This window comes from Ahaetulla prasina, chromosome 6, assembly GCF_028640845.1.
Source record: "Ahaetulla prasina isolate Xishuangbanna chromosome 6, ASM2864084v1, whole genome shotgun sequence".
NCBI classification, from domain to species: Eukaryota; Metazoa; Chordata; class Lepidosauria; order Squamata; family Colubridae; genus Ahaetulla; species Ahaetulla prasina.
In genome coordinates this window covers 12,906,113-12,923,693 of record NC_080544.1, presented here as the reverse complement: position 1 = coordinate 12,923,693, position 17,581 = coordinate 12,906,113, and the positions used below count along the sequence as shown (strand labels likewise).

Sequence of the window (17,581 nt, the reverse complement as noted above, 5' to 3'; positions counted from 1 at the left end):
CTCCCTCCCCCCTCCCTCCCTCCCTCCCTCCCTCTCTCTCTCCCTCTCTCTCCCTCCCTCTCTCGCTCCCTCCCTCTCCCTTTCCCTCAGTCCCTCTTTCTCTCCCTCTCTCTTTCCCTCTTCCTCTCCCTCCGTCTCCCTCTCCCTCCCTCTCCCTCTCTCTGTCTTCCTCTCTCTCCCTCCCTCTCCCTCTCCCTCCCTCTCCCTCTCTCCCTCTCCCTCCCTCTCTTTCTCTCTCTCTCTCTCTCTCTCTCTCTCAGACACACACACACCTTCTGTGGTTTTACCTGGAACAACTCCTCACTACAGGGAAATGAAAGGAATATTGAGTGGGAGGAGGATGAGCAGAAGAGGGCAAAAGGAGGGTGGGGGAGAAACCAGGTAATGCAAATCAGCAGGAGCTCTGGAACCTACCTCTCTAGTGGTTTTCAAAAGGTGTCACTCCTAACTTCCAGGATGGTATTCTGCCAATCATTGATGGAAATTCTCCATCATCCAGGTCCCGGGTTGTCTCAAAAGTGCTTTTTAAAAAGGCAACTGGACTTTCTTGGGGTGTGTGTTTTTTTTTTCTTTGAAAACCTCTCACTTCTCATCCAAGAAGCTTCCTTAGCTTTGACTTCAGAACTGAAGAAATGTCTTGGATGAGAAGCAAAACGTTTTCGAAAGGGAAAACAACAACAAGGTGCCTCTGTGGCTCAGACTGCTAATGCAGTCTGTTATTAACAGCAGCTGCTTGCAATTATTGCAGGTTCTAGTCCCACCAGGCCCAAGGTTGACTCAGCCTTCCATCCTTTATAAGGTAGGTAAAATGAGGACCCAGATTGTTGGGGGCAATAAGTTGACTTTGTATATAAATATACAAATAGGATGAAGACTATTGCTAACATAGTGTAAGCCGCCCTGAGTCTTCGGAGAAGGGTGGGATATAGATGCAAATAAAAACAACAACAACAACAACAACGAAGTCCTGCCCTCAGGAGCTCTGAAGAATAAATCAACCCTCTCTTCCTTGTGAAGTATTGGAAGATACTTGAGGGGGCTATCACAGAACTGATCCAAATGAAATTATGAACGGGATCTTGATAGAAGAGTAGCATAAAGTAAAGAATGAAAGGTGGCCTTCAGATTTTAAAACAGGGAAGGGTTGGAGGGGCTGACCAGCTAGCCAAACACTACACACGGTGATATTGACAACATTTTAAAGACTTCTGGAGTTTGCAAGGAGCCCCAGGAAAACATTGTGGTATAACAGTTGAATCTTGCACACTACACTTTGGGATCAGAGAACATGGTGCTGTTTGCTGAAACGAAAAACATCTTTGTCCTGCCCATCAACCAATTCCCTTTTCATTTTATCTCATAATAATTTTGCCTTTTCTGGTTAGACAACTCCAACAACAAGAACAAGAACAACAACAGTAGTAGTAGTAGTACAATTTATTGATATTGCTGTACCAAGAGACGCCAGAGTTGAAAAAAAAAAGAACTGGAAAAAAATCACAAAATATCGCAACCTGGCCATCAAAACTACATGGCTATGGATGAAACATGTAACAGTGATACCCATTGTCATCGGGGCACTTGGTACCATGTCCAAGAATTTTACAAAACACATCAAGAAATTGCAGCTTCCTGCAATAACACCAGCAGAACTGCAAAAAACTGCACTACTCGGAACATCATATATCTTAAGAAGGTACTTGCTTGATACCTAGGACACTGGCAGCAACCCGTATCAACCATTAGCCCCAGTTAATGGTATTTGTGATGCATTTTTAAATGTTCAGTTGACTTGAGTTTCATGTTTAATGAATAAAGTGAAGAGGAAGGAGAAGGAGAAGAAGAGGAGGAGGAGGAGAGGAGGAGGAGGAGGAGGAGGAGAATAAGAAAAGAAAAGGGGGAGGGGGAGAAGGAGAAGGAGAAGGAGAAGAAGAAGAAGAAGAGGAAGAAGAAGTAGTTCCTTTCAAGATAAATCAAAACAGACATGTAGAGCAGGTGTCTCCAACCTCTGGGCCACGGGCCATGGTCTATTTGCAACCAGACCGCACGAGTGGTCCAGTTCCCCTCCCTCTCCCCCCTGCCTGGCTACCAAGCCGCAAAGGTTCGGTGACCACTGATGTAGAACACAAAGGGGGAAAAGGGACATAATTTTTGCCCAAGATGCGCAGAGATAGACATGCCCATCTGTTTATGTCCGACTTTTGATATTACAGTATATTACTATTTACTGCAATTTACAATATGCTTTATGAATTTTTAAAGCTAAACTTAAGACCTGCCTTCTAAACTAAACTAAACTATTTTACAGAAGTAGCTGTACTTTTCTCCCCCAACACTAACAGAAAATTGCTGCACCCCAATTTTGGGAAAAAGTGAAATCTGAAGCCAGCCTTTTGATAAAAACAAGTTTTCAATTCCTGTCTAGTAGGAACAGACGTAGGTTCGGATCTGTTGCTGTTTTCAGTTTCAGCTGTTTAGAAACCAGCTTCAAAATATTTTGAGGAGCCTGAATGTGAGCCACGTGCGGAAGACACGTTTTTCAAAGATACCATAGCCATTGTTATATAAAACAAATCGCTTCTCAACTAACTAAATAAAAGATGTTTAATTTTTTCTTTATAGCCTTCTGGCTCGCGGTAAAAAAAAAAACTGCCTCTTTGGCAGCTGCAGGGAAAAAAAACAAAAAACCGCACACAATTGTTTTCCAAGTCTGGTTTCCACAGAATCCTCTTTAGCAATATTTATTGAGATGAAAAAGATAAGGTTAAAAGTGTTCCAGCAACTGGATGATTTCCCATTCAAAGGCATTTTTTTTCCTTCTCTGTGCACATTTAAGGAAAGATTCTTTTGCTTTTCTTTTTTAAAGAAGCTTTCTAAGATTCAGGAGAAAGCAAAACTCTTTGCAGATAAGATGTCTTGCTACCAGTTATTTATAAAATAGTCGCCCAAAAAAATCATCTCAGATTGGGATTCAAAACTATATGGGAAATAATTGTTCCTCGAGCCACAAAACCCGGGGGGCTGGGGGTTGTAAAAACCCCTATATTGTAAAGTGTAAAAATAATAATAATAAAAATAACCAGCGTAAAATACCTTTTAAAGCAGGGGTCTCCAACCTTGGCAACTTTAAGCTTTGCTGGCTGAGGTATTCTGGGAGTTGAAGTCCACAAGTCTTAAAGTTGCCAAGGTTGGAGACCCCTATTTTAAAGTAGGTTTCTTTTTAACTTGTTGCTGGCAATCCTTATGATTTATATTGATATATTGACCATCAATTGTGTTGTAAATGTCGTACCTTGATGAACGTATCTTTTCTTTTATGTACACTGAGAGCATATGCACCAAGACAAATTCCTTGTGCATCCAATCACACTTGGCCAATAAAATTCTATTCTATTCTATTCTTTTTTTAATGTAAGTTCACTTTCTTTCCAAAATTGTGGAAACCTTTTGGGGAAAGTGTATTTTTGAGGTTTGATGGTTAATAACACCACTTTTTTGGAGGAAGTTTCAAGATAATCAATATTCCACTGCTGGAATGGCCTGGGAATAGCCCAGACCTTAACCCAGGGGTGTCCAAACTTGGTCCCTTTAAGACTTTTGGACTTCAACTCCCAGAGTCCCTCAGCCAGCAAAGCTGGCTGAGGAACTCTGGGAGTTGAAGTCCAAAAGTCTTAAAGGGACCAAGTTTGGACACCCCTGCCTTAACCCAATTGAAAACTTATGGAGCCGACTAAAGAAACTTGTTAGTCAGAAGCAACCCAGCAATCAAACCCAGTTAATAGAAGCAATCATTCAATCTTGGTTTCATATTAGAACGGCTGCAGAACTAAAAGACTTGGTTCACTCCATGGGAAGATGTTGTAAGGCTGTAATCCATGCTAAAGGTTACCCAACTAAGTATTAACTGACATGGTGATAATTTTTATATATCTCATTGCTTCTATGTTGATAATTTTTGTATAACTCATTTTTTCTACGTGTTTCATTTTTCTTCCTTATAACTGTAACTGCTATTCTAATAGCAAATCCTTCTTAAAAGTTATTGCATTACACTCTTGATTCAATTATCTTTCCATTGATATATAATTTTATGGTGCTATTCCAAAAAAAGTGGTGTTATTAGCTAATTTTAGAAAATATACTTTTCCCAAAAAGTTTCCACAATTTTGGCCACTACTGTAAATCTGCCATTCCTGGTATCTCTATTATACATTTGTAGCATGTGCAATTTCTCTGATTTTAAACGACTGCAAACTTTTCAATGATTTGAAAATGATTGTAAACTTCCCACTTTGTCTTACATAATACAAGCAACTGTACTGTGCAACAGTAAGCACAATTTTAAATAAACTAATTACCGTAAACGCTACATATCCATCAGCTCCAGAGGGAGGACAAACCTTCTATCAAAACAGAGAGAGCCTTTTTTAAAATCAGCAGTAGCAAGATTTGTGCGACTTGGGAAGGGATGCTAGGGCAAGAATCCTTCACTTATGGCAATTCATTGAATGACTTTTCCAATTACCATGGCAATGAAGAAAGTGACTTATAACCGGCCCTCACAAATATCCCAGCAAGGCTGGAAACTGGAAGCTTAGCCTCCGGGGGCACGCATGCGCGCTGGGGAACTGCTCTTCTGGTTTCTGGCGCTCCCCTGCAGGTGCTCCCATTTCGGCACTCGGAAAAGGCTCCTGCCAACACTGGTATAGCGGCTCCTGAAAGAGCAGGGGATTGGACTAGAACAGTGGTCACCAACTGGTGGTCTGTGTACCACTGGTGGTCCGTGAGAAAATTTTGGTGGTCTGCAGAAAAATTATTTGCATTTTTTATATTGCACTAAATCAGGGGTCCTCAAACTACGGCCCCTGGGCCGGATACGTGCAATGAACGTTTGTGTTACTGAAGAGACTCTCCCCCTTCGGGGTCTTTTTGTGCGGGTCGGAGGAGGGCAGAAATTCTGACTGTTTCAGCCTCCTGGTGCAGGGCTTTGGGTCAAGGCTGGAGGGAAGTGCCATTGGTGGCAAAGAGCCAGAGGTCCTTGTTTACAGTGGGACATTATGGCCTGGAAATGGTTGACCATCTCAGCCCGCTTAGCTGCCAGGTCTTGGTACCTGGTCTTGCACTCTCACAGGTCTTCCCTCTGCTTGGAAAGCCTATGCTTATAGTCCTCAATGAGATGCTTCTGCTGAGCCTCCTTCTGGGTCAGATTCAATTTGAACTGATCCAGCTGTTTTGCCAACTCTTTCTTGTGGTGGCTGCTTAGCTCCAATAACTGCTTCCTGTTAGGGCCCTAAGGAGCTCGGGCAGGCAGGCAAGGAGTGGCTTGGAGGGGAGGGGCGAATATAGGCCAGCGAGGTCCCCTTTGACGTGAGTGACATCAAATTGGCCATCCCGACCCAGTCACATGGCCACCTAGCCACACCCACCCAGCCAATCATTAAGCAGACCATATTAGTGGTACGTGGGATTTAAAATTATGAATTTAGTGGTCCCTGAGGTCCGAAAGCTTGGTGACCCCTGGACTATTAGACCTCCAAGGTCCCTTCCAAACTCTGTTACTCTGTTAAAGAAGGGGATGGGTGATATTCCACGTTCAACTAGGGGCCTCTGGTGGCTCAACAGACTAAGCAGTCTGTTATTAACACAGCTGCTTGCAATTGCTGCAAGTTCAAGTCCCACCAGGCCCAAGGTTGACTCAGCCTTCCATCCTTTATAAGGTAGGTAAAATGAGGACCCAGATTGTTGGGGGCATTAAAAGTTGACTTTGTATATAATATACAAATGGATGAAGACTATTGCTTAACACAGTGTAAGCCGCCCTGAGTCTTCGGAGAAGGGCGGGATATATATTCAAATAAAAAAAAAACTCAGGCGTATCAGTAAAAATAAAATGAGAGACACTGTTCTAGGAATACTTTTGCTCATACCTATGAAGCAAATTTTCTATAAGCGGAACTTCAGGTTTTAGAGAAGGATCACAGCATCATGCAAGTGCAATGTTGGTTAGAAAACCAACCAACAACTAATATGTATGGTTAGAAAAGAGATAGAAATAAAAGATGATAGATAAACAATGTTAAATAAATGGAAAACAAATGAGAAAAATGGTTATGAAGAAATAGAAACCCAGATATCGCCAGAGTAAATGGAAAAGGGGAAAGGAGGGGGACGAAGAAGAGAAGTTTATAGATATAAATGCACAATTATGAAATGATAGACTGGGTAAAATAGAAAAGAAATTGAAAAGAAAGTATATATTATTAGAAGGTTGGAGTTGCTCGGATACTAAACAAGGGAAGTATTATACAACAAAGAAGAAAGAAAGAAGAGAGGAATAGAAGGTAAGATAGAGGAGGTGAAAGAGAGAGAGGGATGGAGGTAAGGAGAAGGAGAGGAAGATAAGTTAGGGGACAAGAGTAGGAGAGAAGGTGAGAAAGGAGGGAAAGAGAAGAGGAGTGGGGGAGAGGAAAGGGAAGTAGGTATGAGGAAGGAGAGGAGGAGGAAGGTAGGAAAGGAGAAGAAGGAGGGAGGGAAAAGGAAGAAGGTTTGTTGTAAAACGGAGGGAAAGAAAGGGTAGAAGAGCAACTCCAAATGCAATTAAAATGTATTATTATTGTATACTTTCTTTAGAGAGAATATGTATGATTATCTATGAATAAGAAAATGTACATTTATAATATGTGTATGCGAAAAGAAAAAAACTTTTTACAAAAAAAAAGAGTGCAATATTTTAGCTACTTCTTGCAACATTCCTAGCTAGAATACCTTCAGAAACATCTCTTTCAAAAAAAAAATTGGATATTCAATTGAGCTAGATAAATGGCAGCAGTTATGGGAAAGAATTACAAATTAACGATGTCCACAGCATATAAGGAGAACCAATATGAAATGTATATATAGGTGGCACGTGCCACCTGAAAAAATGGCAAAAATGTTTAAAGATAAATCAGCTAAAATGTTGGAAATGCCACCAGACACCAGGATCATATTATCACGTGTGGTGGACATGTCCAGAAGCAACAAATTATTGGATTCAAATTAAAACATGGTTAGAAGAAATGCTACAACAACATATAGATTTAAAACCTGAGCTGTCCCTGTTGGGTAACCTACCAGAGAAAATCAGTAAAGAAAACATATATTTGATTATACGTGTAATAACCGCAGCGAGCATAGTATTTGCTCAAAGATGGAAAGCAGAGAAAATCCCTTCAGAGGGGGAAGTAATTAAGAAAATATTGGATTGTGCAGAAATGAATAGATTGACTTTGATAATTAAAGAAAGAGAGGACTCGGAATACTTTAAGGCAGTGGTCACCAACTGGTGGTCCGCGAGAAAATTTTGGTGGTTCGCAGAAAATTATTTGCATTTTTTATATTGCACTAAATACTATTTATCTTTTTTAAAAATTCATATTAGTGGTCCGCGGGATTTAAAATTATGAATTTAGTGGTCCCTGAGGCCCGAAAGGTTGGTGACCCCTGCTTTAAGGTATGGGGACAATTTTAGGAGAAATTAAAGAGGAATTAAATAAATTAAATAAAGAGGAATTAAGAGGAATTATTGAGTCATTTGCACCTCTATAACTGTCTGGTTTGGTTCTGCAACCCAACAAGAAAGACACAGACTTCAGAGGATAATTAGAACGGCAGAAAAAATAATGGCTACCAACCTGCCTTCCACTGAGGACCTGTATACTGCACGAATCAAGAAGAGGGCCGTGAAAATATTTACAGATCCCTCACATCCAGGACATACTGTTTCAACTCCTACCCTCAAAACGACACTATAGAGCACTGCATACCAGAACAACTAGACACAAGAACAGTTTTTTCCCAAAGCCCATCACTCTGCTAAACAAATAATTCCTTCAACACTGTCAAACTATTTACTAAATCTGCACTACTATTAATCTTCTCATTGTTCCCATCACCAATCTCTTTCCACTTATGACTGTATGACTGTAACTTTGTTGCTGGCAATCCTTATGATTTATATTGATATATTGACCATCAATTGTGTTGTAAATGTTGTACCTTGATGAACGTATCTTTTCTTTTATGTACTCTGAGAGCATATGCACCAAGACAAATTCCTTGTGTGTCTAATCACACTTGGCCAATAAAAAATTCTATTCTATTCTATTCTATTCTATTCTATTCTATTCTATTCTATTCTATTCTATTCTATTCTATTACCATTGGTTAGAGAAGAGATATATATAGGGTAATGTTGCAATGAAACAAGGAAAGAAGAAAGGGGAGAGCGAAGATAGATAAATGCATTAAGAGCAAAGAAAGAAATGTGGGGAGAACGTTACAACAAATGAACGGATAATACCAAGAAAGGATGAATATAGGAGGACGAAGAGGAAGAAGACGACGACACAAAAGATGCACGCAGATGATACACTGAATGATTGATTATGTAGTGTATGTTTGTTTCTCTACAAAATGAAAAAAAATTTTTTTTAAAAAAGAAACATCTCTAATAGTCTTGGCCTCTGATTCACAAGAAGGCAACTGTTAGAATTTAGAATTTTAGAATTTAGAATTTTTATTGGCCAAGTGTGATTGGACACACAAGGAATTTGTCTTGGTGCATATGCTCTCAGTGTACATAAAATAAAAGATACCTTCATCAAGGTACAACACAACACTTAATGATAGTCATAGGGTACAAATAAGCAATCAGGAAACAATCAATATCAATGTAAATCATAAGGATACAAGCAACAAAGTTACAATCATAAGTGGAAGGAAGTGTTACTGCTTAGCGACAATTCAGTGTCATTCTCGCAATGGTTGCTGCGCATAAATTACCTGAACCTTCTGCATCAGGCTTCTGCGAAGGCAAACCCAGAGGCTTTGTGGGCATTGAAATGACCATTTCTGCATTTGTTATACTTCTCTTTGAAAGAGACTAGAGGCAGGAGAAAGACTTCCAGACAACACCCCGGAAGACAAGCTTAGAAGCCAAAAAAATCTTGACAGATTAGAACAATGGGCCCCATCCAACAACATGACACTTAAGTGGAGAAAAGCAAGGTTTTATACCTGGGCAGAGAAAACCAAAGGTACAAGTACAGGCTAGGTGAAACCTGGCTCAAGAACAGTAACTACGAGAGGGATTTCGAAGTCCTAGTGGACGATCATTTAAACCAGGGGTCTCCAACCTTGGTCCCTTTAAGACTTGTGGACTTCAACTCCCAGAGTCCCTCAGCCAGCAAAACTCTGGGAGTTGAATTCCACAAGTCTTAAAGGGACCAAGGTTGGAGACCCCTGATTTAAACAGGAGCCAGCCGTGTGTGGCAGCAGCCAAAAAAAGCCAATACAGTCCTTGATTGTCTAAACAGAGGCATAGAATCAAAATCCCCAGAAGTATTAGTAGTGCTTTAAAAAACCTCAGTAAGATCACATTTGGAATACTTGAATACATCAAGGTTTGGTCAGCACATTACAACAACAAAAAAGCTGAGGGTTTGCAAAATGTGCGGAGAAGAGCAACTAAGATGATTAAAGGCCTGGAGACTAAAACAGATGAAGAATGGTTGAAGGATTTAGATACAGCTAGTCTAGAGAAAAGAAGGACTAGGGATGACATGATAGCAGTATTCCAATATTTGAGGGGCTGCCACAAAGAAGAGGGATGGGGTGGGGTCAACTTATTTTCCAAAGGACCAGAAGACAAGAAATAACGGATAGAAACTAATCAAGGAGAGAAGCAACCTGGAATTAAGGAGAAACTTCCTAACAGTGAGGACACTTAATCAGTGGAAGGGCTTGCCTTCAGAAGTTGTGAATGCTCCATCACTGGAGGCTTTTAAGAAGAGACTGGACAGACATTTGTCTGAAACAGTCTAGGGTTTCCTGCTTGAGCAGCAGGTTGGACTAGAAGACCTCCAAGGTCCCTTCCAGCTCTATTCTGATTGATTGATTGACTGATTGAAATCCTCCAAAAACAGGAGTAGCTGGTTCAGAGGATTCATCAGCCAGTTTAGCGACTTTTCCTCTTTTGAGAATCAGCCATGGCTGGAAAGCCCAGCTCTGCACGAAGGAGCGATGAGCTGAAAAATATTTCAGGATCTCAGTCAGTCGATTCTTGCTACACAACAGCGGTTAACCCACCCAGCTAAGTACGAGCCTCTTAATTTTCAAATGAAAGTATCAGTCATAGCTGCATAAATGCAGAGACAAGATCGGACATGTTTGTTTTTAACTGTTCAGACACTCCGGTTCTCTCTGGTGCAATGCAATAAGTGTAACTTTGACACCCAAATTATTACCCTTCAAAGCACTTGAGAGTGCTTTTAACTTTGCACACAGCAATTATGGGCAATTGTTATTGTAAAGTGTGAAGGAAGGCAAAAAAAAAAAAATCCAGTTGACAAACTTCTCTGATGGAAGGATGTGCACTCTGGGGAGGTTTATCTATGGACAAGCCAGTCGTTCGAGGATCTAACTTAAAAAACCACAGCTATTCATCTAAACAAATCTAAATCCATCACAGGAACAACAACAACAACAACTGCATTAAACCCAGGACTTGTCATGGTAAGCAGCTCAGTAAACCAATATTGTCAGATGGAAACTTGGCCTAAAGAGAAAAGATTGTGCAAGATATCACAAGCAAGAACAGATGGCGGAGCCAAGTCTGTTTGCATGAGACTACTTCCCCTTGCTTCTTTCGGTCACCCCCCTCTCCAAAAATGGGTCTACCTTTCTGTTTGGACTCCTCTTATTCAAAGCAGTAGGTAAGGTTGATGCTCCAACATGTCAAGTTCATTCTGAATTATTTGACCGACAATGACTTATGCAGCCATTCGGTTGTTTTCTTCCAGGATATTTTTTCCCCAGAGTTCCCCATAACCTTGGGATTGTTGGACATCTCCAACAATCAAGCTCTCAGCAAGGGTCCTTGGAGCTTAGTTGTTTTCTTGCAAATGTTTCATTACCCAACTAGGTAATATCAACAGTGCTAGAAGGAAGGAAGGAAGGAAGGAAGGAAGGAAGGAAGGAAGGAAGGAAGGAAGGAAGGAAGGAAGGAAGGAAGGGGAGGAGGACAACGACTGTGGGTTCCTTGGTACTCTCTGAGCTTGGTTGTTTTCTTGCAGATGTTCATTACCCAACTAGGCAACATCATCACTGCTAAATTGGCAGAAGCTGGGACAAGTCACTGAAGCTCATCCCGTTACGTGGTGCTAGGGATTGAAGCCGCTCAACTGCCGGCCTTTCAATCGACAAGCTCAGTGTCTTAGCCATTGAGCCACCGCGTCCCTTTGATCCTTATTAGCACTTCTCTTTTTTTCAAAAATGCCATTTATTTGCACGTCAACCAACACCATAAAACACAGCTTTCCAGCCGTCCAGAATACTTAAATAAAAAAAAAAGAAACACCTCAAACTTCTCTAAAAGGAAAGAAATACTCGCTTTAAAAAAAGCAACCCGCCCTGTAGCATGTCCTCCAGAATTGTTGTTGTTGTTGTTGTTGTTGTTGTTGTTGTTGTTGTTGTTATTATTATTATTATTATTATTATTATTATTATTATTATTATTATTTTCTGAGAAGAAAACAAGTGAAGCTTGTTCCCTTTTTATTTCTCCTAACAGGAAAAACAACAACAACAACAACCACCATCTGCCTTTTTCCTCTCTCTTGTTTCTTACACCTACCTGAATATTTGAATCAGGAGCCATTTCCCAAGAAACGACAGGCAGCAAAAAGCAGCTGTGAAGAGCTCAGCTGCAGCCTTCAAGTACCCATGGATTTACACACACACACACACACACACACACACACACGAAAGGAGAACAAAACGTTGCTGCCATTTTGAAACAGAAAACGGAAGAGATGAGAAGTTGGGAATGACACAAAGGCTCCAGAGCGCGTCTCCTCCCGAGCAGGCCTGAAGAAACAGGGAAACTAAATCCCCACCCCGGGGGCTGATTGATAACAGGAATACCTTCTCCTCATCTTTCTTCTAAGGTTGATTGTGATGATGATAATGGAGGGAAGATCTGAACCAGGGGTGAAATCTAAAAAATTTTCCCTACTGGTTCTGTGGGTGTGGCTTAATTGGTGGGTGTGGCTTGATAGTCAGGTGACTGAATGGGCAGGGTCAATAACAATAAGTAATAAAAATAATAAAGTATACAAAACTTGGGAGGCACTGGTCTACCTTCTTTAAAAATAGAGGCACTGGTCTACTAGCTGCCTACAGCGCTGATCAGCTGTAGTGCGGCCCTTTGAAGCGCCACGGCAGTCATTTAAGGCTGTTTGCAGCTACATCACCACTGAGAGCTTCAGGGACAGAGAAGAGAAACAGCGAGGCGTGGGCAGTGGGGGGGAGCCAGGGATTTTTGCTACCGGTTCTCCGAACTACCTGCCCCCATCGCTACCGGATCGTGCGATCCGGTCCGAACCAGGAGCATTTCACCCCTGATCTGAACCCTGTTGGACTTGAGAGGACAATTTACCAGCTGCGGCAAAGCCATCGCGCAAAAGTTAGAAAGCGCCAGCTGCTCCCCGCTATTTCCCGTGATGCTTCCCTTCACCCAAGAGACCGTGGTGACAACCGTACCGCACCAATAACCTAAATTCGGTACTTCGGGGGAGAAAAAAATCCGCTTAGGTTTCTCTGGCATTGCATAATTCATTCCATCTCTTCTAGGCCCCAGGAAGGGAGGAAGGAGGGATGCGAACTCCTGAAATCGCAACTCCTGACCTCCAAAAAGTCCTATTCAGCAGTCTCTCTTCCTTTCAGAGGCGCTCCTGTCATTACGAGCTTTTTCCTGAAATAGACTAAAGACCCCGTTACAAGCAGTTCCTTGGAATTGTAAAATCCAGAAGCTTTGGGGGGAGTGGGGGTGTTCTTTTGGTTTGTTTGTTTTTTTGTTCCAGGAAAGTGGAGCTCTAAAGTAAACAGGGAGTTGTGCTCCCTGTTCTGTTCTGTGTTTGGATTTTCTCTTCTGCACGAAGGCAGAACGCATTATAAAAAGCCTCAGATGTGTATTAACATCTGCTCCAGTGAGCAATCTACCCACGAGAACACGGTAATATTTATTTATTTATCTTTCTTTCTACTATGCTATTTATAGGCTACTCGGCAACAGCGAACAGTTTACAGAGAAAAGCCCAAGAGACTATTTCTATCCTTCTCCTCAGCTGTGGCTCCCCAGTTTCTATCATCACCTTTAACAGAAGGGACCCTGGAGGTCCTCTAGTCCAACCCCCCTGCTCAAGGAGAAGACCCTATACTATGGCTGTCCAATCTCTTCTTAAAACCCTCCAGTGTTGGAGCGGTCGCAACTTCCGGAGGCAAGTCGTTCCACGGTTAATTGTTCTCACTGTCAAGAAATTCCTCCTTCATTCTAGACTGCTTCTTTCCTTTATTAGTTTCCCTCCGTTGCTTCTTGTCCTGCCTTCAGGTGCTTTGGCGAATTGGTTGACCCCCCCCAACCTTCCTTGCGGTAGTCCCTCAAATGTTAGAACGGTGCTATCATGTAACCTCTAATCCTTCTTCTCCTTAGATCAGGGATGTCAAAGTCAAGGCCCAGGGGCTAGATCCAGCCCTTGGGATGCTTAGATCTGGCCTGCAGGACCACCCTGGAAACCGCAAAGGACTGTCATTCACTGGCCAGTGGAAACTGAAGCCCTCCCAAGCTCCATTTTTGCTGGCAGAGGGTTGCAGGAGGCCGTCGTAGCTGAAAACGGAGCTCAGGAGCCCGTTTTCTCTAGACGAGCACTCGGGCCCCCACAGGCGCCCCTGACTTGAGTGATGTCGAGCTGACCAGGCCTACCCTGGTCACACCCACTCCAGTCCTCCAAGTTCAAACACAACCCTGAAGCGGCCCTCAATGAAATCGACTTTGACACCCCTGCCTTGGCCTAAACATACCCAATTCCTGCAACAGTTATTCAGATGTTTTATCCTCCAGTCCCCTAATCCTCTTTCTTGCTCTTCTCTGCACTCTTTCCAGAGTTCTCAACATATTTTTTCCTATTGCAGTGACCAAAACTGCATGCAGTATTCCAAGTGGGCTCTTACCAAGGCATTATAAAGCGCTTGCAATTTATAATGAAATTATTAAAAGATTGATATGAGGAATTGCAATAGTATTGGGGCTTATATATCACCCCTTAATGCTTTACAGCACAATTTGGGCAGTTTATAATATCAGCCTATTGCCCTCAAGAATCTGGATGCTCATTTTACCGACCTCAGAAGGATGGAAGGCTGAGTCAACCTTGAGCCTGTCTGGATCGAACTCTTAGACGGTGGGCAGAGTTAGCCTGCAATACTGTGTTCTAACCACTGCATCATCAGGACGCTTATTCATCTCCAACCCAGCTTGAACTGATATGAACTGGAGTCCAATATTTAGACTTCAGACAGGGACATTATGGTGGTATACACAACACCAACAAACTAGCCAGCCTCTTCCACTGTCAATAGATAGATCCTTGATTGTGAAAAGCATACAGCCACCAATCCATCTTCCCATGCACACCTTATTGGTCCTTCCACCTGCTGTAAGGAAGATGGGAAGCTGTTGTTTTTCTCTCAACTTCCAGCTTCCCTATTTATTTTTCACTCTAGAGCATGGACAAGGTTGGTATCGCTGAAGGATGCTCCCAAAGGGTGATTTTTCAAGAGGCAACTGGACTTTCTAGGGGTTTTTTTTGCAGATGTTTCACTTCTCCTCCAAGAAGTTTCTTCTTGAACTCAGGAAGCTTCTCGGATGAGAAGTGAAACATCTTTAAAGAAAAACTCAGAAAGTCTTGAAAAAAGCACCTGGATGGTAGAGAATCTAGGGCCTCTTGTGGCTCAACAAGCTAATGCAGTCTGTTATTAACACAGCTGCCTGCAATTACAATTACTGCAGGTTCGAGTCCCACCAGGCCCAAGGTTGACTCAGCCTTCCATCCTTTATAAGGTAGGTAAAATGAGGACCCAGATTGTTGGGGGGGGGCAATACAAGTTGACTTTGTATATAATATACAAATGGATGAGACTATTGCCTTACACAATGTAAGCCGCCCTGAGTCTTCGGAGAAGGGCGGGATATAAATTCAAATAAAAAAAAAAAGAATCTCCATAGATATTGAAGGACCTCCTATCCAGTGTTGGGATTCAAATAATTTAACAACAGGTTTTCTGCCCTAATGACCGGCTGGGTGGGCGTGGCCAGGTTGGGCGTGGCCAGGGGATGTGACAAGCAGCACTTGGCCTCCTGCACCCCCCCAGGAGCAAAAACAAGCTGGGGGGAGGGGCATGCTGCCTCCCCACACCATAGGAGGCCTCCCTGAAGCCTCCTTGGAGCGAAAATGGGGTGGGGGGAGGGGGACTTCTGGAGAGTAGAGGGGAGGGGAAGGGCAGAACCAGCCAGCAATTTGACTACCGGTTCGCCCGAACCGGCCCGAACCTGCTGAGTCTCACCATTGCTCCTATCCCCTTTTCATACCACTTATGCAGTCATGGGAGTTAAAACCACCTGGAAGAATTCTTAAGAAGATCCGACTTGCGAGAAGGAAGTTCTGTTGTTCTTCAGCATGAGACAAGCCAGTTCACCTTCCTGGCAAGTAGCTCCACAAGCAAAAGTATCCCTGAACTGGGTTGTGAGTTTAAATTAATCCCAAAAAAGAGTTTATGGAAAAGAAGAAAAACATCACCTTCCCTGCCTCTTGCTGACTACCAGCATATAACATATACACGGAATATCAGATAACAACAAACACATTTATCATGAATGGCTGCGTGACAACAGCAGAGCCATCAGAACATTGTTAAAGATAACCTGGCTCCTTCACAAACAAATTCCGGAGATAATAGATGCAAAGGGAACAGCCAGGCCTAAATTCATGTGGCAAGTAACTGGCTAAGACTGTGCCCTGCTTTTGAAACAGTCAAGCATCAAAGGAACGTGCCCAGAAGAAAGCTCCTGAAGAAGTACAAAAACAGATACAAGCCAAGTCTGGGTGGAACAAGGTATAGCCCAGGTGTTAAGGATGAAATCCAGCAGGTTCTGATAGGTTCTGGAGAACTGGTAGTGGAAATTTTGAGCAGTTTGGAGAACTGGTAACGGAAATTTTGAGTGGTTCGGAGAACCGGCAAATATCACCTCTGGCTAACCCCAGAGTGGGTTGGGAATGGAGATTTTGCAATATCCTTCCCCCAGGAGTGGGGAGGGAATGGGAATTTTGCAGTATCCTTCCCCTGCCATGCCCACCAAGCCATACCCACCAAGCCAGACCATGCCCACCAAGCCACATCCACAGAACTGGTAGTAAAAAATTTGGATTTCACCACTGTCAGGTGTAACGTATTGTCTATAGTTGTCAGTTGAAGTTCTCAGTCTGGACCTCTGTTGGAGTGGGAAAATACTCTCTCCTGATTGGTTGTGGGCTGATCAGCTTCCCTATAAATGGAGCTGTGTCAACCAGGGAGCAACAGTTGACTCACAGGCGGTATTGAATGAAGAGCTGTTGGAAATCACTCTGGCCTCACCGCCATTCTTCACCCAGAACATAACACCAGGTAGTCCTCAACTTATGACCACAATTGGCCAGCATGCATGCGCACACTGGTTTACAGTACTGCCACATGTGCAAAGGACAACTGATCGTTGTCGCATCCACACATGCACACCAAAAACCCGGAAGACAAACAGGCAAGTCTGCGCATGCTGGACGACATGGCTCTGCATGCCACTTTGGGAACGAGTGCCATAGGTTCACCATCACAGCGATATACCATTTCAGACAAATGGCTGTCCAGTCTTCTTGTTGAAAGCCTCTAGTGATGGAGCACCTGCAACTTCTGGAAACAAGCTATTCCATTAGTTCCACTGGAACTAGAAATATCGGGTTTCGAAACTACTATAGTGCCGAGTCTAGTTTATACGCAGTATTGGAGAAAGGAAACCTATTTTCAGTCTGTGAAATAATATGCAACCATGGATTTTTTCCTTCCACCTTGAATCCTGATCACTTGCACAGCTCTAGCAAATGTCTCAGAATTTCTCCTGAAAGTGAAGAGGGAAGCTACCGACTTCCAGCAAAACCTTTACTTGGCCCTGGTGATGGAGCTAGGATTTTGCAGGGGAACATTCCTTTGCTTTGCCGTTTCCAGTTACTGCTGAATTCTTGGGAGATCAGCAGAGGTGAGCTTCGCATACCATAACAACCGCCAAGCACCAGGAATGTGCGTATATGCCATCTGCACATGCGTGTGTCATCACAAAACACGGCAATTTGCTCATGCGCGTCATCCGCACATGTATGCAGTGTCACAAAACACTATGGTATAGGACAGGACTGCCCCCGGGTGGGGAGGCCCACCCACAGGATGCTACTACCAGTTTGCCCACACTGGTCCGAACCAGGCCAACCCACAGGTTGCTACTACCGGTTCTCCCAAATTGGTCTGAACCAAGCCCACCCACAGGTTGCTACTACCGGTTCTCCCAAACTGGCTCAAACCAGGCCCACCCACAGGTTGCTACTACCGGTTCTCCCAAACTGGTCCGAACCAGGCCCACCCACAGGTTGCTACTACCGGTTTGCCCAAACTGGTCCGA

At 43.0% G+C, this 17,581-nt stretch overlaps 1 protein-coding gene and 1 long non-coding RNA gene across 8 annotated transcripts in view; one reads left to right on the top strand and one right to left on the bottom strand.

The window, feature by feature from the left end:
- The window catches only part of ZMIZ1 (zinc finger MIZ-type containing 1), a 558,395-nt gene that overhangs the window by 294,683 nt on the left and 246,131 nt on the right, over positions 1-17,581 (bottom strand). The window lies entirely within an intron of this gene.
- Positions 10,025-11,716, top strand: LOC131200938 (uncharacterized). The gene is made up of 2 exons (XR_009155739.1): positions 10,025-10,554; positions 11,612-11,716. It is a non-coding gene; the product is annotated as an uncharacterized LOC131200938 (long non-coding RNA).